We start from the raw sequence: 22,499 nt of genomic DNA on the forward strand, positions 1-22,499 counted from the left end.
ATGAACATTTTGACATGTTTGCTTTCACATTTGCCATACTTGAGTATACCTCTGTGAGAAATGCGTTGCAGAATTTTTGTCTCTGAGGCTATAGAAATTGTTTTAAATGCTGGTAATTAATTCCCAGCTAATGCTTTCAGCATGGGTTGCTCTGGCTGAGAAGTAGAGGCAGAAGAGTTTGTGTTCCTGCCTTCCTTCCATTACTTTCTGAATGTTGGGGGAGAGCTGGTAGAGGGATTTGGGGGTTGTTTTGTTTGGTCGATTTGGGTTCGGTTTCCCGTCCTGTGGTTGAGGTTGTTTTTTTGGACTTTATTTTTAAATTTTGTTTTATTTTTTTTTTGTCCAGACAATAAAAAAGCAGCTTTCTAGTCAGCAAAAACATGCATGTGGCTTTTAGGCCACAATCCTGTGGCCTCCCATGTCGTGTGTTCTCGCTCTAATTAAAAGGAGTGTTCCTTAAAAGTGTAGGTATGGGAGAAAGGAAGAAAAAAATGTGTGGCTAGTTGTTGGCAGCAGCTACTGTTTGCAAAGGGATGTCATCACCTTCAAAATTTGTTGTTTATAAGAAGGCTTTTTTACCTCCCAGTGCTGCAAGTAACATTTAAAATAAGCAATCCTGAGAAAAGATCATCAGGGTTCTTGTATTTTTCCCATCTATGTTTGTGAAGATACTGGTACAAGTAGAGTTTTTCCTATTTTGTATAGATTTTTCACACAGCTGCGGTAAAGAACAAAGGCTTCATGTTGGAAAAAAGTATTATTTGTAAATTCTTAGGGAGAACCTGGGGCAGAAGGACTTGACATTTACTTCCAAGTCCTGTAAATATTAATAGATTTAAAAATATGATTGGCCTTCTATTTTATAATCTTATCCAGGTAGTGTCATGTAATATAAACAATAAAATTAAATTGTTATTTTCTCTGTGTGTTTTTCATCAATGATGAATTCTTGATGTGGAAACTCTTGGAGAGATGAGTTCTCAATAGCTTAGAAGTGCACTGCAGTGCCATGATGTGTTATTTACAGATTCCAGTTTGTGGTTTTGTTCTCTTTTTTTTTTTCCTCTAGGATTTTTGTCTGCATTTATTCATGCAGTACTGAAATCAATGCAACAGTTGGGTTTCCCTTGCAGAAAACCTCAGCGGACAAGAAGTAACATGAAGCCTACCACACACCTAGAAACTTCCTTCACAGCTGTAAAATAAGTAACTTTATGGTGACAATCATGTTGCACAGAGTGGAGAGTTCCTGCTCCCCAGGTGTAGCTGAGGAGAGGAAATCCAAGGGATGGCCTGGCACTGCATCTGTAGCAAGTGGAGGTTTGCAACAAGAGAGATTTCTGGATATACACTGATTTATGAGTGTAATAAAAGTGCATCTGCCTTGCCTTCGTTGGCATCCAGTCTGGGGTTGGTTACAACACACTGGGGAAGGGGAGCAAACCAGAACAAAACATTCCCAGTGGGATCTTCAGGCCCAGTCTTGCATCCTCTGCGAGTGCTGTGGTCCAGCCCTGGGCTGTGCCCACCCGAGTGCAGCCGTCCCTGGAGCTCTCGGAGCTGTGGGAGCTGTGGGAGCTGTGGGAGCTCTCGGAGCTGTGGGAGCTCTCGGAGCTGTGGGAGCTGTGGGAGCTGTGGAAGCTGTGGGAGCTGTGGGAGCTGTGGCCCTGCCCGGGGGGATGGAGGAGCCGGGGCAGGGGAGGTGGTGCCGAGGACGGTGCAGCGCTGGCAGTGGGTGCTGGGCTGGGTGGCAAAGCCCGGGCAGAGCCCTGGATCCCCCCAGCCCGGCTCCCTGCCCGGCTCAGCCTGGCTCGGGCTGGGCCGAGGGGCTTTGCCGGTTCAGCCCCGTCCTGTCCATCGCCTCCCCAGCTCCGGGAGCGCAGGAAAGCTCCCCAGCCAAGGTGGAGTTCCAGCCCGCTCCCCTTGTGTTGTTGCGAGCGTTTGCAGAACATATGGTATGTAAGAATCACCCGTTTCTCCGTGAGATCCCAGCAAATTCGCAGCATATCAGGGTGAGATACTTTTAGAGTGTCTCTTAACTCTTTAGTGGCTGAGTTTCCATCCCGGAGCGTTGCATGCAAACATATGGTTCACCGCCACCCGGTGTTGTGGTTGGTTTTTTGTGTTGCAGCTTTTTTCCCCCTGTTTTGTTTTGTGTGTGTGCTTGGGTTTTTGTTTGGATATTTTTGTTGTAGTTTGGGTTTTGTCATTTGTTTTCTTGGTTTTGTTTCGTGGTTTGTTTTCAGAGCAAGGCAGAGGGAAAATACTTGGTATCACCTATAATTATAGGTTGTGGGGCCTTTTGGGAACTACATTAGTTTACCTTTACCAAGCTTTTGCCCAAATTTGAATGACTAACCTCTCAAATTAGGAATTGCAGGCCAGATTGACCTTTCTGCATCAATTGGAGGATTTTTTTACCCCATCACTAGCACTACCTGTCTGGATCTGAGCACTAATTTACTCACCTCCACCTTCCTTGTACCTCTCAAAGTTTAATTTCTTTTTTTTTTTTTTAATTCTCAGAGATGCTGCACTGAACCTAAATATTGCAGGTTATATTTGCATGCCTTCCTTACCACTGGACTGCTATACTTAATAATGAGAAAGAGATAAAAATAGTTGCCACAGTTGCTTGTTACACAGAACTCAAATTTTAATGACTAATGTAAATACTGTTTTTTTCGAGTTTAAATCTGTTTAATAAAAATCACCAAGACAGTGTTGGTTACACGAAAATGGTGAAATTAAAGCCTGTTCTTATGAACATAAAATGGCATATAATTTCACAATAAATAGGTTTTTATGAAATGTCCCTTTATCTTGAAAATAGTTGATAGACATGTTTATGAACATGTGATTTATTTTTTTTGTTTGAAGTCATTTCTTTGTGTCCCACCCTACAAACACATATGGGATCAGCATCAGCAATCACCAACTGCAAAGCATAATCTCATTTTTGTTTTTACGTAAGCATTAAAACCTGTGTGTGATTAACACATGGTTTGTTTTGGAAAGTGGATCCCAGAGTAGATCCAGGGCTTTGGTTTTTTGTTATTGAATTCCATGTTAGAACAGACCTTCAAAACACAGTAATCCTGTGGAAGTACAACATTGAGTGTCATTGGGTGTCTTGGTGGTGGTACAGCTATCACAGCAATTAAATGCTATGCCTGAATTTTGTTTTTTGACCTTCCTGCCAATACCATCTCAGCCTAATTTTAAAATATCCTTGAACTTCATCTTGTCTTTTTTGAGTTTTGTTTATCTCTGCAAACGTGTGTTACTGTTGTTATCCCACGATAAATTATCGTATTCCAGAACTGTTGGAACTCGGGCTTTTTCCTATCTAAACCTGGGTTGGGTGCATGGAGCTAAACACCCTGCTGCTCTACCTGGGTCCAGTCCTTTCCGCTGGAAACAGGGTGGGTTGGCCTCTGCTGGTGGTTTTCCTGCTGGTTTCAGAGCAAACCCCTTTTCCTGGTGCTTTCGGAACACAGGTAGTGCAGCAGGGTGCTCTGGAGCTCTTCTTTCCCAGGTTGCTGGCTTGACAGGGCTTTTGGAAAAGGCAACATATATAAAAATAGTTCTGCTTGCAACCTATTAGTGGTGCTGGTTTGGTGGTTGTTTTTTTTGAACTGCTGAAGAAAAAGATAATGCTGCCAACTGCCGTGGAGACGAGCGAGGTGGATAGTTAGTGTGTTTGTAATGTTCCCTTCCCTCCCCCGGCCTTCCTTTCAAAGGAGCTTCAGCATCGCTGGAGTCTGCAGCTCATTCTTAAGGATAAATTTACCCGAGACTGAAGTGCCGTTCCCTGTGAGGTGAATCAGAGCAGTTGTCCCAGCTCAGTTCAGTGCTGAGGCTGGGGAGCGGAACCGCGGCTGGAGTTACGGGGCACGGCTGGGGACGTGTGTGGGATGGCACCAGGCCATGCAGGGGGGGACGGGCTGTGAGGGGCGTCTGCTCCCTTATCCTGCTGTAACTCTGCTTCCAAAACCCTTCCCTGGTCAGAGCCACCTCTGCCAGGTTTGTGGCCCTTGGCACAGCATCTCAACTGAATTTTGTCAGGTGGGCAAAGCTGGAGGTACCTTAAATAACTGAGAGTTGTAACACCAGTGGACCTTCTGAGACTGCAGGAAATTTAGCACTTTGTTGTGTTCTTAGTGTAGTCTTTGTTTGGTGGAGACACTTCAGACTCTGACCCTGCTGTGGGTGATGTCTGTGCTGCAGGCTGGGTGGAGAACCTGTGCTTCGGGCAGGTCGAGTGCCAGTGGTGCCCACATGTGCCTGCCCTTCCTCCCTTATGCTGCTCCCACTATCAGCGTTGTCATTCAAGTGATAATCCTGCCTCATTTCCACTGGTAATGGTGATTAACCTTTTCAATTTTGACACAGATAATAAGTCAAGTGCATTGGCATTGCATCTGAAATGGTAAAAGTTTTTAAAGGATAACAAAACGGGGGCCCAGAATACGGCAGAGGCCAACATGGAATCATTAAGGTTGGAAAAGACCTTTAAGATCATCAAGGCCAACTGTCAACCCAGTACCACCACCGTGTTCACCACTGAACCATGTCTTCAAGTGCCTTATGCATTTGTTTTTTCAACACTTCCAGGGATGATGACTCCACTGCTGCCCTGGGAAGCCTGTTTCAGTGCTCTACAACCCTTTCCATGCAAAATGTTTTCCTAAAATCCAATCTAAACCTCCCCTGGTGCAGCTTGAGGCCGATTCCTCTCCTCCTGTCACTTGTTCCCTGGGAGCAGAGCCCAACATCCCCCCGGCTCCCCCCTCCTGTCAGGGAGCGAGAAGGTCCCCCCCGAGCCTCCTTGTCTCCAGGCTGAGCCCCCCCAGCTCCCTCAGCTGCTCCAGCCCCTTCCCCAGCTCTGTTGTTCTTCTCTAGATACACTCAAGCACCTCAGTGTCTTCTTTGTAGTGTTCCAGGATTGGAGGTGCCTCAGCAGTGCCAGCACAGGGAACAATCCCTTCCCTGGGCCCGCTGGCCACACTGTTCCTTGTAAATCAGCACTAATTGCTGTGCAGTTGGGAGAATTCTCAAACCTGTGACTCCTTGTGCTGCGTGCGAGCCTGGAGTGCACGTGCAGGGACCAGAAGTGGTTTGGTGAACTGTTTATAGGGTTGGACGTGGCTATTTTCAGATTGCTCCCCCCACCCCCTGCTTTCAGCTTGTGGAAGGAACAAATCCTTGGAGGGTGAGAGCTCCTCCTAGGATGAGAGCTCCTCCGGGGTACGGCAGCGAGGGCGGCAGTGGGGATGGAGAGAAGAGAAATCCAGTTTTGTCTTCTCTCCTCCGTTGCTCTGCCAGATGGGACTCCCAGACCGGCACATGGTGGCTTCTATTCCTGGTGCCGTTTGGGGATGAGGGTCCCTCTCCCGTGGGACACGCCAGTCTCCATTTACACGGCTGTCCCTCTGTATCCATGATCTGACACGTGCAGTTTCCGCTGTTCCTGCAGTGTAGATCTGTGAAAACCATCCGCTGGAACCGGGGTTTGTTACGCATTTTGCTTTCTGGCGTTGCCACCGGATCAGGAACAGAAATGTGTAACCATCAAAAGTGGCAGCTAGGAAAACAAGTTGTCACTGCCAGGCTGGATGCAGGCATCTCACAGTCCCTTTGTGTGGGTTGCCGCTTCCCAGCACATCCCTGCTCCTCCCCGAGATCCTGCCCAGACGGTCACGTGCGACAGGTATCGTGTGCTCAGGTTTAATTTGCCGTGGTGCGGCGCGGCGCTGGCGGTCACATGATAGCTGGGGACCTGACTGGGGGTTCGTTCTTGGAGATATTGTTAATTAAATTTTTTATGAAGGAGCTGAGGCACACCAGCAGCGATCTCCTTTCAAGCAGAAATGTAGCAGGCAGTTCCCAAAGAGACCTCATCTGCTCTCTTCGCTATGAAAATCAATTAGTGTTATGAATGTGTGATAGCTTCTTAAAAATCTGTCATGATGGAGAAGTCTTTGCACCTTGGAATAGTAAAAGGAAGGATGTGTCTCTTACTTCTCCTTCCTTTCCCGCTCCCTCCCCCCCCATGTCTGTGGGTGCCCACTTGAACTTTCTTTTTGTTCAGATACTTCACGTTTTTCTGAGCTATTTTTTAAAGAAAAAACAAGCACCGAGTTGCTCTGCTTGATAAGGATGATTTGTAAATTAAGACGTCCATGCTTTGATACCTCTTACTTCATCAGCACCCCCAGGTATGGGATTGCTGGGGCAAATTCTTGTTGTGTGTTTTCTAAGCAACACTTTTTATTTAGTGAGTGACCCACTGTACAAGCCACAGATGTGGCATTATCGTTGATTTTGTCACAGGGCAGCCATTTGTGCTTCTACTTAAATGTTTTTTTAATTCTCTCTCTCTGCAGTGTAAACACAGTCTCCTTGTTGACTGTGTGTTTGTTTTTTGAACTTCCTATCCAAGCTTAAATGTTGATTTTATTTTCCCCCACACCTTATTTCTATCCAAGCAGAGCTGCACACTAAAGAAGAAAAATATCATACTTATATGCTAAAATACTTAATAGCTATGTAGCAGTTATAGACAAAAGATCATTTTCTCAGCGTGACAGTGTTACTGGAGTAAATGACTTCAACCAATTGAAAAAGGTGATGTTTGCAATATATATTTTGCCTAAGCCTTTATTTTCCATTGTTGCTGATACAATATTTGACATCTAGAATATGCTTTCAGGAGATTTTTCTAAACAAAGTGTATTAAAAATAAAATGAGGGATTAATCTATGAAAATATAAAAGTTGCTTTTGAAACCACCTTCCCAAAAGTGTGCAAACTGGAGAGTAGCAATTTGTCTTTTTACCTGGGATACTGAAATTTTGCCTCTGTTGTTCTACTTTCCTGTCACTCTTTTGTTCCCTCTGTCACAGAAGTGACTTTCCCCCATGCAAAATGCATGATTGCACAGACTTTGACCTTTACAAACTGCACCGTTGTTTCCTCCCAGCCGGTCCTGACAGACATAGCAGATACTCACTGCTTTGGCTCTCCCGGTTCACATCTCCAAAACAAGGCAGGTAAACCCACCTTCCGCCTCCAAAAATACCTGGAGACGTCCCAAATAAACCCCAAATATTCCTAGGCCTGCAATTACCTTGCTGAGACCTCTTGTAGAAAGAGAGGAGGAAGGAAATTAGTTCTGAATTCATCATTTGCACAGTTAATCCCTCACGAGTATCCAGCCCACGGGTCCGTGGAAGTCTCTTGCTCCGGGGGCAGCAGCTTCCCCAGCAGGAGCCCGGAGCCCTGGGGGGGCTGTGACAGTGTCCCTGTCTCAGCTCCGGGGGAGGTGCCGAGGGCACACTGCCTGCCTTGGGAGTTCACGCTCCATCCACATGGATTTGGAAAGGGAAAGAGGGCCATCCTGGCGCGGGGGCAAAAGTGGGTGTGGAATTGTTCTGGGGCAGCCAGGAGTGGTGTGGGGAGGAAGAAGCTGGGATCACTGGCTGTCATTCCTCTTGCTCTTCTCCTTGTCTTCACTCCAGATATTTTCTTCTTTTCCTCTGCCTTGTCCCTCATTGTCTTCATTTTTTTCAAAATTCTTTATTTTCCCAAGTGTGCCTGTCAATAAAATCCTCTGGTTAGATCTTGTTTTGGGCCAGCTCACTGGAGGTGCTGTTTTGGTTTGCTAAACACCTTTTTCTTTCTTAATATCTCATGGACTCCAACATGTATTGACAAAGACTGCAAACTCCTTTTTTGCACAGCTGGCACTGTGGGATTCTGTCACTATTTGGTTTTTAGGCATTCCCACAGGTATGGGTATAGGAACTCTAGACATTTAATCCATGTCAGATTCTCTTCTTCCCCCCCCCCCCCCCCCCCTTTGTTAGAGTTTTGGAGGTGCACAAACAGTCCAACACTTTGCTGCAGATGACTGGGTTCCCAGAAGATTATTCCTTAGACTTTCCTTATAGCTTCTTGTCTGCAAAAAAAAAAAAAAAAAAAGTTAAATAATTCAGGGTAAGTTAAATAACAATTTATCCTCATGATATTCCTTTGAAAAATGGTTTTGGAAGTGCTTTAGCTGCATAGGTTCTTCCTCTTCCCAAAACTTTCAGGAAAACGCTTCTGGATGTATTTATTTTGTGATTTATTTGGCAAGCACTTCTACCTGCTGCAATGAGCCAGAGTATGAGGAGGTAGCCTTGGGATGCCTGTGCTTTATTATCAGGTGATGGACAAGATCTCTGCTTTCTTTGTGTTCTGTGGTTGGGAATGTGTCAGCTCATGTTGGGAGAGGTGCCATCAGCACTGCTCCGGGCAGAAAAAGGCAAGCATAAGCAGCTGAATTTCAAGGGTGGAAGCTCATTTCCAAAGGAAGTTTTTGTGGAAATGCTAATTTTCTAGATTTTACAAATATCCTCGTGCTCTGGATTTCATTCTGGAGCCTACCGTGGATCTGGACCTGGGTTCAGCCAAGGCTTTGTGCTGTTTCATTGCTGGTGCATCACCCTGCACCGCGCTGGAGGTACTTGCTGCTGGCAGTTTGAAGTCTTTAAGATGTGACTTTTCACAGTGTACAAACCAAACTGGTGGAGACGGATCTCATTTTCAACTCTTGCATAGTTTTTAAACATTTACATTGCAGTAGAGTATTAATGATCCAGTGGCTGTTCAAAGTCCTCCAGGCTACTGAATTTTGTATGGAGGCAGGTTGAGCAGATCTTTAATTGAGCTCACAGGAAAAGCAGGAGAGCATGGTGTGGCTTTTGGAGGGGAACTTCATTCTGAGCTTTGTGTCCATGGAAAATGGAAACACAGTCAGCAGCCTCATTTCTCTGGTGGTGTTGTTACTACAGGATAGGACTTGTATCAATGAGTAGGCAAAGAAAGGTGTTTGCAAAGCCTGGTGTGATATTAGTTTTACCTTTTCATGAGGTTTATCTTTAACTATATTTATTTGCATGTGGAGGAAATAGTGATATCAGGATATGCAAGAAGTGTCCGTGCTCTGCAGGGTCCTGCCACAGGAGTGGTACCTGGCTGTTACCCAGTTCCTGTGATCAGCTGCTTGGGTGATGATAAAATACACCCTTTTCCTGATGCCCAGTAGCATCATTTGAGGTTTCTGGAGTTAATATGTACCTGCAGGCTCTGAAATTATCTTGGGGAGCAGAAGGTGAGGGGGATGTCTTTTGGTGTGCTTTCAGCAGCCTGTGCCCTGGAATTCTTTTATCAGTAGCTCAGACCTGTTGCATTTACTTGGTTCAGGAGATGTTGACATGGGACTCTGTTGTTCAGGCTGTTACCTGTCTCACTGATGCCAGACACATCTAGGTAATTTAGTGATTTTGACTATTTCAACTTCTTAAAAACCAAACAAAAACCTTCTTACCCAAAAAGCCCTTCAACACCTACATCAAAAGAATATGTTTTGCGAAGAGGATCTCTTGGAAATCCCGCAGTTCTACACTTTATATTGTAATGGTTTAAACACCCCAGTATTTCATAGAGTCATAGAGTATCCTGAGTTGGAGGGAACCCACAGGGATCATCCAGCCCAGCTCCTCACCCTGCACAGACACCCCAACAATCCCACCCTGTCCCTGAGAGCATTGTCCAAACTCTCCTGGAGCTCTGGCAGCCTTGGGGCTGTGCCCACTGCCCTGGGGAGCCTGGTCAGTGCCAACCATCCTCTGGAGAAGAAGCTTTCCCTGAGATCCGTCTTAAACCTCCCCTGACACAGCTTCATGCCACTCCCTCAGGTCACCAGAGAGCAGAGAGAATTTGTTGATTCTGTGTGTCCCTTCTGTTTGGATAGCACTCAGTAAATGGTGTACAGTGTTATACCAGCTTCTGAGCTCATCAGGAATAATCCAGAGCATCCTCTGAATGATCCAGATCCTCCTTGAATCTCTGTCTTCTCACTGCACACCAGCCATCTTGTTTACAGAACTCAGGTGTTTCAGTAACATGAGTGTAAATCCACACCTGCCCTGCCAACAGAACTTCTTACCGGATCAGGCAGAGATTGACAAGACTTTTCCGTTTGTTCTGCATCACTTGCTGCTTCCCATCAAACCAGTGAGCTGAAGGAGGCTGAGGTCCTGGAGGAAAAGGAGTATGTGATCTCTTAAAGACTGAATAGCAGTGCATGTACACAGAGGACAGCACTGCACTGCTCAAGTGAGCTCTGCTTAGATGCTGTCAGATGTGGAGTCTTTAAACTTGGACTTATTTTACATGGAATTCTTCAGGGTTTTTGAAGAGAGGGGGGAAAAAAACCTGCTCTCTTGTGGAGCTCTGTGCTAGACAGCAAAAAAGCTGCTGTGTTTTAATAAGAAGCTGCTCCCTTTCTTCTCTGCCTCATAGAGTATGCTCGTCTCGTGTTGATTGAGCCGTAACTCTCCTGGGCACCTTTGCAAATACCTCTTGTTCCGCAGGAATTATTCTGAGCTTCCTCTCGTCCCCATCCGCTCACCTTCCTGGGCATCATGTGGGCACAGGAAATGGTGCCTGGGCCAGGGGCCGACCTGCTTGGGCCACTGAGTTGTGGGTGCGAGGCACGATGTGTCTGCAGGGGTGGGATCCGCAGAGCGAGCCAGGGACTCACCTTCTGTTATTCTGCAGAATCTGGAAGGTAGGACCTGCTGTTTCATGTTTTGGAAAACCCAGGCTTCCCAGTGTAAAGGTGTTGACTCTGATTTCCAGGATGTAAATGTTCATGGCATAGCGGGGTTTCAGAATGAGCCGGGATTAAAATTTGAGGCTAATGAAAACTTTCCATCCTGTTCCTCACCCCAGGCTCCAGGATTTTTTTGAGCTTGGCTGCTCTGATCTCAGCCCATCATGTGTTCAGGGCACCTCAGATGATGGAGGATTTGGTGAATACTGCACATGTAAATCCCATCACTAGTCCCTGGGTGCACAGGAGAATGGATTAGGGGATGGAACACTGGTGAGTAGCCATGGTGAGATGGAAGCTGCTCATTCCACTGGCACACAGGATGCTTACAAACAAAGGGTCACCCCCAAAGTTTCAAGCATCACTGTGTAATCTCCTCCCCGTTGAACTGAATTGCTCCCGTGGTCTCTAGTGGGAGTTGTGTGGCTCACTCCCCTGCACTGGGCTTTGAGGAGCAAGCAGGGGTTAATATTAAAGCAGAGCCTGCTGCTTTAGAATTGGGGAAAAGTAGATGCAAATTACTGTGAATGCTAATTGTTTCTATTTGAAAATTCTTGTAGTGTTTTTCTGAAAACACTCCCATTAAGTAAGCATTAGGTGGATGGCTGAACTGTGTGCAGAAAATCTCCTCAGCCATGTGCAGAGGGGCATGGTTGCATAAGAAGATGAAAAATGCATATGGAGCCTTCTGGTGTCTTAAATACCCTTCCTTGGGAGCTTGGAGCTGTGCCTGTCACTCAGGGATCAGAGTGGACTTGAGGCATTTGTGTAAAACAGGGGAGGGAACAGATTCCTAAAAATGTGTGGGGATCTGAAATCCTGGTGTGAGAAGAGAGCATCTGGGACAGAGCAGGGGCAAGGAAACAAGGCTCCTGTTCATACAAGGCACAGGCAGGTGTCTGTATCCAAGACAGCCTTCCCAGGCACTGCTGGTCTTGTTGGCATCGCTGTGGCTTTTTGTGCAACAGGGGCCTTATCCTACCCTATTAAATAAATGAGGATCTCCTCATTGATTGCAGCATCCGAAGGTGCCAGCCCTGAGCAATGAGCCCTGAGCTCTGGGATCAGTCATCCAGGTGGGAAGGGTCGGCAGGGCTGCAAACAGCTCTGCCAGTGCCCTCGTGCTGGGTTGTAATTGGATCAGAAGTTGGGTCCCATCAAATTAACTGGGAGCTGCCACAGCCTTTTCCCGCTCCCGGGCCCCCTCTCTTCCCTCCTACGTGTGCTCAGGTGAATCCAGTAATTGGACTGAAAGGCAAGCGGGGTAGATGCTTGTGTGTCATGCTTGAAACCTTTCATCTGGATGGAGCCTTGGCAGCTGTGCTGAACATATGAAAGGTAAGAGGGCAGCTGGCAAGGCTTGCTGGGAGGGAGTGGGAGGAAGGAAAACACGGCTGGTTCCCTCCCCATGTTCTGATGCCTGTCAGGACCGTGTGTGTGCATGTGTGTTCATGTGTGTCTGTGTGTGTGCACCTGTCCCTGCTCACCTGCCAGCACGTGCAGAAGCCCAGGGGCACTTTTCCTGCCAAACACAAAGTCCATGTTTCTGAGGCAGAGGCAGGTGATGCCATGCTGTAAAACGCCGACTTGAGAAGGGCTCCGGGCACAGGACTGGCTCAGGGATCAGCCCCTCATTCCCAGGGATTGGGGGGGTTGCAGTCTCAGGGATCAGCCCCTCATTCCCAGGGATTGGGGGGGTTGCAGTCTCAGGGATCAGCCCCTCATTCCCAGGGATTGGGGGGGTTGCAGTCTCAGGGATCAGCCCCTCTCTCCCAGGGATTGGGGGGGTTGCAGTCTCAGGGATCAGCCCCTCATTCCCGGAGATTGGGGGGGTTGCAGTCTCAGGGATCAGCCCCTCATTCCCGGAGATTGGGGGGGTTGCAGTCTCAGGGATCAGCCCCTCTCTCCCAGGGATGGGAGTTGCAGCCGCAGTCTCGGGGCTGCTCTGCCCACTGCGAGGGCTCTGAAGGAGTGTTTCAGTTCTGGCCTGTTCACACGAGTAAGGCTGCCTAAATGAAAGGGGGATTTGAATGGCACTGTGTGTCTGCCTTCAGCTACATTGTGATTTAGTGGTGAGTTGTTTTTTTTTCCTGCTGCTTGAATGTGATAAAGGGAGAGAAGTTTCCTCTGGAAGAGGAAAGTTCCTGACTTGTATCCCTGTGGTTGCTGCTGAATTGGAATGGTACAGTCTTTTATTGTGGTTAAATTAGCTGCTGCCATACACTTAGACCCTGGTTATCTTAAACTATAAACACATACTTTGTTTAAAGCAAGAATTTTACAATCAGTAACTTTTTATTTGATCCTCAGATTCCTTATCTCCCTGCCATAGTCTCAGATTAACATGAGAATTGCATTTCAGGGACTGATGGGTTTGCTTGTATTTATCCTTTTGTTTGTGTTGACAGATAATCCCATTACTGCTCTTCTTAGTAGTTTGGTGACTTTGATTGCTTTTATTACTGATGTCTCCCTTTAAACCTCATAAGCTTATCTGAATGCTTGATTATACCTTTGGCACTGAATACCTACCCACCCTCCTGAGGAGTGGACAGAATGAGTATGAATATTCTTGACTTAAATACTTGTAAAAAAGAAAATAACAAAAAATAAAAAAAAAAATAAAAAAAGAAAAACTCGAAGGCATGCAGTTATGTGGTTTTAGGGAAATAGTTGCTCTGACTTAGAGGATTTCAGATTACTAAAAATTGTATATGAAATGTTTGGAGCTCCTGGCAGTGTGTCCTTTTAGTGAACTCTGCCTTGTTCTGAGTATCAAGAGGTGTAAACCAAAGCGTAAAATGATGAAAAGAAGCTCTGGCCTGTTGGGTTGTTTCTGCTTTCTCACTACAAGAAAGACATTGAGGTGCTGGAGCATGTCCAGAGAAGGACAATGTAAGGCATATGAGGAGTGGCTGAAGGGGCTGGGGCGGCTCAGCCTGGAGGAAAGGAGGCTCAGGGGGGACATTCTGGCTCTGCAACTCCCTGACAGGAGGGGGGAGCTTGGGGGAGTCAAGCTCTGCTCCAGGGAACAAGGGATAGGATGAGAGGAAACAGACTCAAGTTGTACCAGGGGAGGTTTAGATTGGATATTACGGAAAATATCTTCACAGAAAGGGTTGTCCAGCCCTGGAACAGGCTGCCTAAGGCAGTGGTGGAGTCACCATCCCTGGAAGTGTTCAAAAAGCAAGTGGATGGGACACTTGAGCACATGATTTAGTGGTGAACATGGTGTTGGTGCTGGGTTGACAGTTGGCCTTGATGATCCTAAAGGTTTTTCCCAACTCTGATAATTCTGTGATTCTATGATTCATTGCCTCTGCAAGGATTAGTTTTGGACAAGAGCTTTCAGTTCACTGTCTTAGCTTTGCGGTTGGTAAAACAGAGCTAATGATGCCAAACTCCCTGCTCCTGCTGTGCATCTGCACCAACAGCCGAGGAGCTGGGCAGTGTTGTTATCCATGAGTTGTGCATGGGAATATGGCTCACACCAAGGGCCATGGATGTTGAGATCTCTTGTCTCTGGAAGCTGACCCTTTAACCAAGCAACCTTCATGTGGCTTTGGGATTTGGCATGGTATTAACCTGGGAAAACAGTAGATTGTATCATCTGCAGAGGAGTCTATCTCCCAGGCAACTGAGCCTCTCCAGCTTTCCATTCCTGGTGTGTCCTCACCATGCTCCACCCTGCCCTGTTTTGCTCTTCTTGGCTTGAATTATGTGTCGCCCCCACTGAGGCTTTATTTTGGCCATTGGTTTTAATTCTTTATGTTGGAAATATGTAAGTCATGTATGATCAGCTAATGCTTAGAATGATCCCTGCAAGGGGAGTGGTCATGAATAAACCAGTTACTGCAGCTCACCCAAACCCCAGTAGCCCGTGGCCACCACCCTGGGGCACAGCTCTGCTCTGGGCACCTGGAGCAGCCTGAATTACCCTGGGAAGCCTTTGCCACTGGGAACTGCCACCTGTTCTCCAGGACAAGGAGATGGCTGTCTGTCCATCCATCCCTCTTGTGGGACTGGGACCAGTGCTCAGCTGTGGGTCCTTCATCAGGACGTGAGGCTGCACCAGTTTTCCTCTCCACTGTGGAGATTTGGGAAGAGCTGATCCTGCCCCTGCCTGGCTGGCGAGCCAGGCTTGGCTCGTGCAGCAGGAATGGCAGGGAACCTCTGTAACGTCAGCAGGAGTATATAAATGTGCCCTGCGGGATTGCAGCAGGCACCTACTTCTCAATTAAATTAAATTAAAATGAGGGAAAAAGTGTTTTCAGTGCAGGTTTGCAAATACAGGTCAGTGCAAGGTGAGTAAGCAGCTTTCTGACTGAATATTGGTGAGTACTGAAAGGTATTTTTGAGGAGTTTCCCTCTTCCCCCAGCAAAGCAAACTGGATGGTGCTGTTTGTGTGTGGATGGGCAGGGGATGAGGCAGTGGGCTGGTTCTTATAAGCCTTTCATTGCACAGCATGACTGATTTTGAGCTGTGATACTGTTGCACCTGTAAAAATGGAGCTTTAAACAGTATTAAAAATCCAAGATATTGCCTTTAAATGAGTTGTAAACCTTCCTGAGGTGTACCAACCAACAAGGTAGTTTGTCTGCAGATGGGTCCCTCCAGCACATGTCAGCCCAGCTCAGATGCCCCTCCTGTGGGAGGGGGATGGGACCTGGGCAGAGCTCCCCCCGACGGGGGCACCTGCTCTAAGGCCACGTGGCTGAGCCAGGCTGGGGCTGTCCCAGAGCCTGACCCCAGTGGGCACAGGGAGATCCATGTATCTGTGTGGATCTTTGTACTTCCCCAATGTTTTTCCACTGCTAGCAGCTGTAGAGGTCTTTGGAAGGGTGGCGTGAGTTTGTGTGAAGTGTTCAGAGGGTAAAAATCTGAATTTGGCTGGTGCAGAGCCCTGGGGAAGGGAGGCTCTTTCAGTCATCTGCTGTCCCTGGGAGCTTTTAAAAACAAACCCAAGAAAAATCTGGTCTTGATGTTGGTGAAACACTTGTCAATGGAGAAGCTGCTTGTTGTGCTGGACTTCCACTCAGGGTTAATGCAGTGAAGCTTCTTCTCTCTGCTTGGGGTTGGTTCTGTTCTGTCAGTCCTACCTGGAATCATGCAGAAGCTTAATTGCAACTTCTGTGAGTTTTTTTACTCATTATTGTATTTAATAACAAGGATTTGGAGGTGCCTTTACACAAAAAATTATGCAAAATGATCTTCCTCCTTCCAGCCTTCTCAAAGGTTAGAAGCAAATGGGTCAGGAGCAAACAACTTACTTTGCTTTTGACTCGTGGTGCTCTAGTGTGATGCAAACAAATAGTCTTACACTTGTCCTCCATCAGCCTTTTATCTTCAGAACCTGCATTTAAATATTAATTTGTATTAATTTGTAGTTGTTCAGAAACATACTCCATCAGTTTAAACCAGTGAATTTTCTTTCTTCTTCTGTATTTATCTGATTGTTTTAAAGACATCAAGAGGAGAACTACAGTTTTGCCTTTATGTACCTGCTGTGGCTTCACCCAAAATTTAGGCTTACTGTGATTTAAAGAAATCAGCAAGTTTTTTTAACTAGCCAATGTTTTTGACAGCTCTTTTTTGTATAAAATTTTTATTTTCCTGAATAGTCAGTAGGGTTTTTTATTCCCTTCTAAACAGCTCTTATAAAAATCAAAAGAGTCATAAAAGCCCTAGTAAATTTTTTTGTATGGATTTAGGAAAAATAAACCCAGGACTTTTACTGAGAGGGTCATTTTGGAGGATGGTTTTGGTTTGGTTGTTTTTTATAGGAGCATTCTTAAAGGAGCCAGATTGAGGCACCCAAATCTCATGGAGATGTTTGTTCTGTTCTGCTCATCCAGCTGGAATTAGTCAAAACAGTGTGACCTGCATCCCCAAAATATATAAATGCATCCTGCAGCCTGGGAAGGTTCCTGCTCCAGCAGCCTCTGCACTTGAGATCTGAGACCTGAGATAAGGAAAGGGAGAGAAGAAAGGAGTGGAGTTATTTAGATGGCTCTTGGATGACTTGTTTCTCAGATTGGTTAATTTCAATTTTTGACGTAATATTTGACATTTCCTTGTTTTATCCCTTTGGATAATGTAGTGTAAGGTTTCAGAGACTGGGTTTTCAGGAGGGTTTGTAAGAAAGTGATGGCCACAGAGATATGTCACCAAGGAAATACAGCTGTCATTTCTCAACAGAAAGCAAGTGGCATTTGCTATTGCACCTCTCCCCAGAACACTCCTTGTTCTGTCATTGACACCATTCCCGAGGTTTTCACAGAAATCTTCTTGGGAAGTTTGTCTGTACAGCTTTCATTAAGTGTGGAGGAGATGGGACTTTTTTAAAAGCCTGTGAGTGGATAGATGAAGATGGCATTTTGGGGGGAATGGAGTGGGTTGGGATAGATGGGGTGTGACAGGAGGTGATCCTTCTCCTTCCTGAAGAATAACGTGCACGTTATGGATTATCGATCCTGTCAGAAGGTGATTTGTTAATGATTACAGTGTATTTATTTATTGTTGCCGTGGAATTTTTGGTGCTGAAAAAATCTCCAGAGCAGTTAATTAGGGGTGAGATAAGAAAGGGTTTATTTGCCAAGGCTAAGATGTTACAGGACGCACCCAGGCTGTGCCTGAGAGGTTACATTTTATAATATCATCCATCCAATCCCAGATGTGTCCACCCTGCGGCCTTTACTCTGGTCCACCCCGGGTCCACCCCCTTAAAATGGGTCTGGGGTGTATTTCGGGACCCCTTATTCATCCCATCTTTGTCTTCATCAGAGCACAAAGGGTACATAGTTACCTAATTCTTGACAGTATTCTGTGGTTTAGGCCCTGATATGCTGTTCTGCCAACAATCTAGGCCTTGCCTTGACAAAAGACTAAACATTTCTGTTGGATTTGGGGCTATGAGTGATATAGGGAGCATAGAATGGGGTAAGAGGGTTAAGGAATGTGTAAACAAGGGTGCTAGAGAAAGGGACAAGGGACAAAAAGGGAGGGGTTGCTGCTTTTAAAACCTACTTATAAAACTTACAAGTCTTACAAATATTAGAAAAATAAAAAACCATTAGGGGCTTAAGGCATCATATCTACCAGTGTATTTATCTAGGGCTTACCCAACAAAAATGGAAGTTTCAAACATGATTTGAGGTGATCATTTGAGAAAGAAAAAAATCCTGTTCCAATGTTTTGGGTTAAAGGAACCTTAAAGCTCATCTCATTCCACCCCCTGCCATGGGCAGGGACACCTTCCACCAGCCCAGGTTGCTCCAAGCCCTGTCCAACCTGGCCTGGGACACTTCCAGGGATCCAGGGGCAGCCACAGCTTCTCTGGGCAACCTGTGCCAGGGCCTCCCCACCCTCCCAGCCAAGAATTTCTTCCCAGTCTCTAATCCAACTCCATTCTCTGTCAGTGGGAAGCCATTCCCCATGGTCCTGGCACTCCATGCCCTTGTCAGAAGTCCCTGCAGCCAACCTGTGCCGACCACATTTTAGCACAGATTTAGTTTTCCAGCCCTACACTGTGCTTTGGGCTGCTTTCCATCTTTCTCATCTTTGACCAGTGTCACATGTCAGTGTGAGGATGGTGCAGGTGCCAAATCCATGTCTGCTTGTTAGAACTCTTTTGGTTTTTTGTTTGGTTTTTTCCCCCCTTTTTAATAGACTAATGCAAAAAGAACATAATTAATGTATTTTTATTTGCTCATATCCCATGCTACTTTATTAAACCAGGCACACTGAAAACACCCCTTCTTTAAAACAGGGAGCAGCAGCCAGTTTTGCATAATTTCTAAATCCTCTGGACACAAGTGACTTCAAAAGAAACCCACAACAAAACCATCCAAAACCCCACTATAAAAGTAAAAGGCAAATTGAGATACCAGACTACAAAAGTATTCTGAATAATTGGGGATTATCCTTTAATTTCTTGAATTGAGGAAGAACTAAATCTTTTTCTTTTTGTGCAAGTTCTGTATTTCACCCTGATGATGATTGCTGGGATTGGGGATTAAATGCTGAGAATTTCTTTTTAAAACTCGACTGTGGTACCTGTGGCCTTGTACAAAATCACAGAAGCCAGGTGGGAGCTGCTCTTGGTGCTGGTTGGGAAGCCACGAGGGGGGTTTGGGCTCCTTTGGCTGGGAGTTACCGTATCCTGGCCCTGGGAATGCTGGGGAGAAGCGGGTTCTCAGAAATGAGTTGCAGTTGTTTTGTTTGTGATTTTTTCCTGCTGCAGTGTTGTGTGGCCAGGATGCATTTTGTGGGTGCAGGAGGGTTTGGAGAGGCAGGAACGGTGTGTTCGGAGCGTGGATGAGGAGTGAGGTCACTGGGAATGTCTTGCACCGAAAGTATTTTGTGTATTTTTCGTCCTTAATGGCATTCGGGCTTGTTATAGGAATTAAGTTCTGAGAGTTAAAATAACAAATCTGCACTATGCTTTGCTGGGTTTTAAATCAAAATGGCATTCTTTTTTCATGAGCCCATAATCCTTTCTTTTATACAGTTTGATGCTAGCCAGCTCTTGCTTCCTGAGGCAGAACCATTAGATATCAAGACTATAATTGCTCTCTATATGAGTGCTCCTTTGTAGCCCAGCCCTTTCATGTTTTGAGGCTGCAGCACTTTTATTTCTTTAAAAATATTCTATTAAATTCTTCTGAATTGTGTATCCCAGCCTCCACAGGTACGAGGTCAGTGCCTTGTTGGGAATCAGTGGAGAAGTGGAGGTTCATGGTTTGGATTTGCTGTTGGTGTGGCAGTTCAGCTGGAAATAGCGAAATCCAGAGACAGGCGACTGTAATTATCCCATCAGTGCCAGTTGGGAGTTAATTAATCTATAGTTCCCCACCTGGCATCCAAAGTGGAAAGTGTTTTGGGTGAGGGAGAGAATAGTAATGGCTTATCTTGCACTTGCTTGAGTGTGAGAGGTTTGGAATACACAGATGCTGAAATATATATGCCACATTCATTAGTGTATTACAGGAGAGTTGCTTTGCCTCATTCCACACAAAAATATGTGGAGGTGTCTTGTTTGTATGGACAGGTGTTTTAAAACCCCAGGGAGTCTTTTATTCTTGCTTCTTTCCATTCTGTATCTGTAATTAAAAGCACTGCAGCGACCTGCAAAGCAAACCCCCTGCCCATCCTTCTGTCCCCTGGGAATTTCCTGGCCCTGGATGAGGAGAGGGAAGGATGTAGGAAGTTCAGCTGACCTGTGCTGGACACCAGCAATTGCTCCTGTCTTGCTGAAGGTTAGAATTATAAAAGCCCAAGTACACAGAAATTTCCTTTAATAATACAAACCCGTTTTCTCTAGTCTGCCAGAATTTGGAGCGTCTGGTGGTTTCCATGGAGAAGGATATTTCTTACAAGGCCCAGCTATTTTTGCAGACTATTTTGTAATGTATTTGAACTTGCAGTCTTGTGCCATTTCTGTTCTCCTGCTCCACGGGCAGTGCAGGGAAATACAGCCAAATTCCTCTTAAGCTCTGGGGAAGGAGCAGCCAAGGGCCTGTCCCCCTGATGGTTTTGAGGGTCAATGCACTCTCTTTGTGCTGTCCCATGTGTTTTGAAGGTGAATCCCCATGCAGGTGGGAGAGGTGAGGCTTCTGCTTTGCACCACCACAAGGATGCTGCTCAGACCCCACGAAGTGTTGCTTTGGGAAAGGTAATTTCTCTGCTGCTGTTTCTTGTTCTGAATTTTACGTGGTCTGAGTTTGTTTTCTAATTGACAGTTTGGCGTTCTCCAGTTTCATAATGATAGATAAAATTTTGTCTATAAAGCACCATTTCTTCTTCCATAACTGTCTAATTAGGACTTAAACTGTGTTACTGGTCCTCCACTGCTTTCTTCTCGTGACTGTGAGAAGAGAAACCTCAGGAAAACGTGCCTAGACAACATCTTCTCTTTGCAGCTCGTCTCCTATTGCTTCAGTGTTGTCCACTACAAGTTTAATTACTGTGTGAGAAATACTTTTTTCAAGTGGAGCCAAAATCTAGGATTTAAGCCAAAGTAAATTAACAGTTCTCAGAAAACCTGGAGTCCCATAGCCAAGAATTTCAAGGCTTTTAGGCATCTCTCTGTTATTGGCAGGCATCTCGTGATGTCATGTGGTAGAACAAATGGACACCCAAAAGCTGGAGTCAACGTTGTGCCAGTTTAGCAGGGAAGATTAAAACTGATTTAATTTAGGGAGGCCAAACTGAAAATAATGATTATACACAGAAACGGTGGGGTTATTTCATAAGCTGTATCCGTTCTTTTCCATTAGTGGCAAATTTCCAAGCTTCATTCTCAGTTCCTAAATTTGCACTCAAGTTTTTCTTTTTCTTTTTTATTTTGGGGGCAGAGGGGACTGCTTATTGTTAAGTTTTATTTGACTAATTGTATTTCCAAATGTGTTAAATGTACTATTCTCTCTTTTTTTTTTTTTCTCCTCCTTTTTTTTCCTAAATTGCCATACTGCTCCGTCCAAACATTGCATTTTGCATAAAATAACCAGTCTTCAAGGATTAAGAAGGAAATTTCTGCTGATTGATGGAGTGGGGTTAACATGACGTTTGAAGAAAATTCACGATGCTTCATTTTCCCTTGTGGGTGCAGTCGGGAGGACTCTGTGTGTGTGTCCAGTGCAGAGTAGGTAATGAGTCCCTCTTCGTGTCTAGTTCTTGCAAACAAAGCCCTGAGACAGACAGGCAGTTGTGTTCTTGGGCTGTGGTGGTTCCTTTCTCTCAGGTGGCCAGATCAGATCCTGCAGAGCCCCTGACGTGTCTTGGGGGAGCAGGAGATCTGGTTTCTGTATATCTGGGTGCTGTGAGAGCTGCTGGGACCTGCGTGGGTCTTTTTGCTGGCAATCTTCATGGAATCATAGAATGGTTTGTGTTGAAAGGGACCTTAAAGTTCATCCAGTTCCACCCCCTGCCATGGGCAGGGACACCTTCCACTAGCCCAGGTTGCTCAGAGCCCCTTCCAACCTGGTTGAAAGGGAAAAGATAGCAGGGCTGGATTCTCCCTCTTGCTGGTGCCACACCCTGACTTAAGCCTGCTCTTCCTTGCTGACCACAGTCTCTCCTGCAGCACAGCCCTGAGGGGAGGGAGGTGTGGGGGCTTCTCTTGCACCTCTGCACATCCTTTCCTCCTCCCCAGCATCTCGGGTGTCTGCTCAGTTGTCACCTGCCAGGGCTTTGCTGCTTAACACTTCATTGTGTTCTTTGCTAAAGATACACAGTGACTGGAGAGGCTTCAGAGATCGTGCATGTGCTTTGCCTGGTGGGATGGGCAGTGGGAGAGCTGCCAGGGCCGGTAACGTGCTTCCCTGTGCTCACCCAGGCCCCGAGCAGGCAGCTGGGCACGTGCCACCTGTGTCCCTGTGTGAGCTGTGCAGCCCCTGCACGTCTGGCTGGGCTTATCCTGCCCTGGCTCTGCGTGGGCATGTGCTCGTGGGGTGGGTGTGGACAGGTGTGGCCTTACAATGACGAGAATTAAAAAGAAGGGGAATTCTATTTCTAAATTTGTTTGTAAAGGTCTGTGTCCAGTGGAAGTGTTCAAGGAAGGAGATGCAAAGTCCTGCTATATCAGTTTTGCCTCCTGGGTGCTGGGAGGGAGTGACCCAGCAGGCAGGTGAGATGGCAGCACTTTGTACCAACTCTGTCTGGGCTGGCAGGTGCTCCAGGTTTGGGTAACATCCTGTACCAGCCCTTCCTGGGCTCACAGGTGCTCCAGGTCACTGTAGCATCTTGTACCATCCCTTCCTGGGCTGGCAGGTGCTTCAGGTGTGGGTAACATTCTATCCCAGCCCTGCCTGGCTGGCAGGAGCTCCAGGTCTC

At 46.2% G+C, this 22,499-nt stretch overlaps 1 protein-coding gene across 4 annotated transcripts in view; it reads left to right on the top strand.

Annotated features, from left to right (window-relative positions):
* Positions 1-22,499, top strand: part of NEXMIF (neurite extension and migration factor) — a 174,517-nt gene that overhangs the window by 25,726 nt on the left and 126,292 nt on the right. The window contains exon 2 of one of the 4 annotated variants that reach the window (XM_051790243.1): positions 10,786-10,939. The exons of the other annotated variants lie outside the window; for them this stretch is intronic. The gene's annotated coding sequence lies outside the window, so the exon portion shown is untranslated. The remainder of the gene's footprint in view (positions 1-10,785; positions 10,940-22,499) is intronic. 4 annotated transcript variants of the gene reach the window in all.

Source organism: Manacus candei, unplaced genomic scaffold, assembly GCF_025592945.1.
Source record: "Manacus candei isolate 608988 ecotype Guabito, Panama unplaced genomic scaffold, ASM2559294v1 h1tg000003l, whole genome shotgun sequence".
Classification (NCBI taxonomy): Eukaryota; Metazoa; Chordata; class Aves; order Passeriformes; family Pipridae; genus Manacus; species Manacus candei.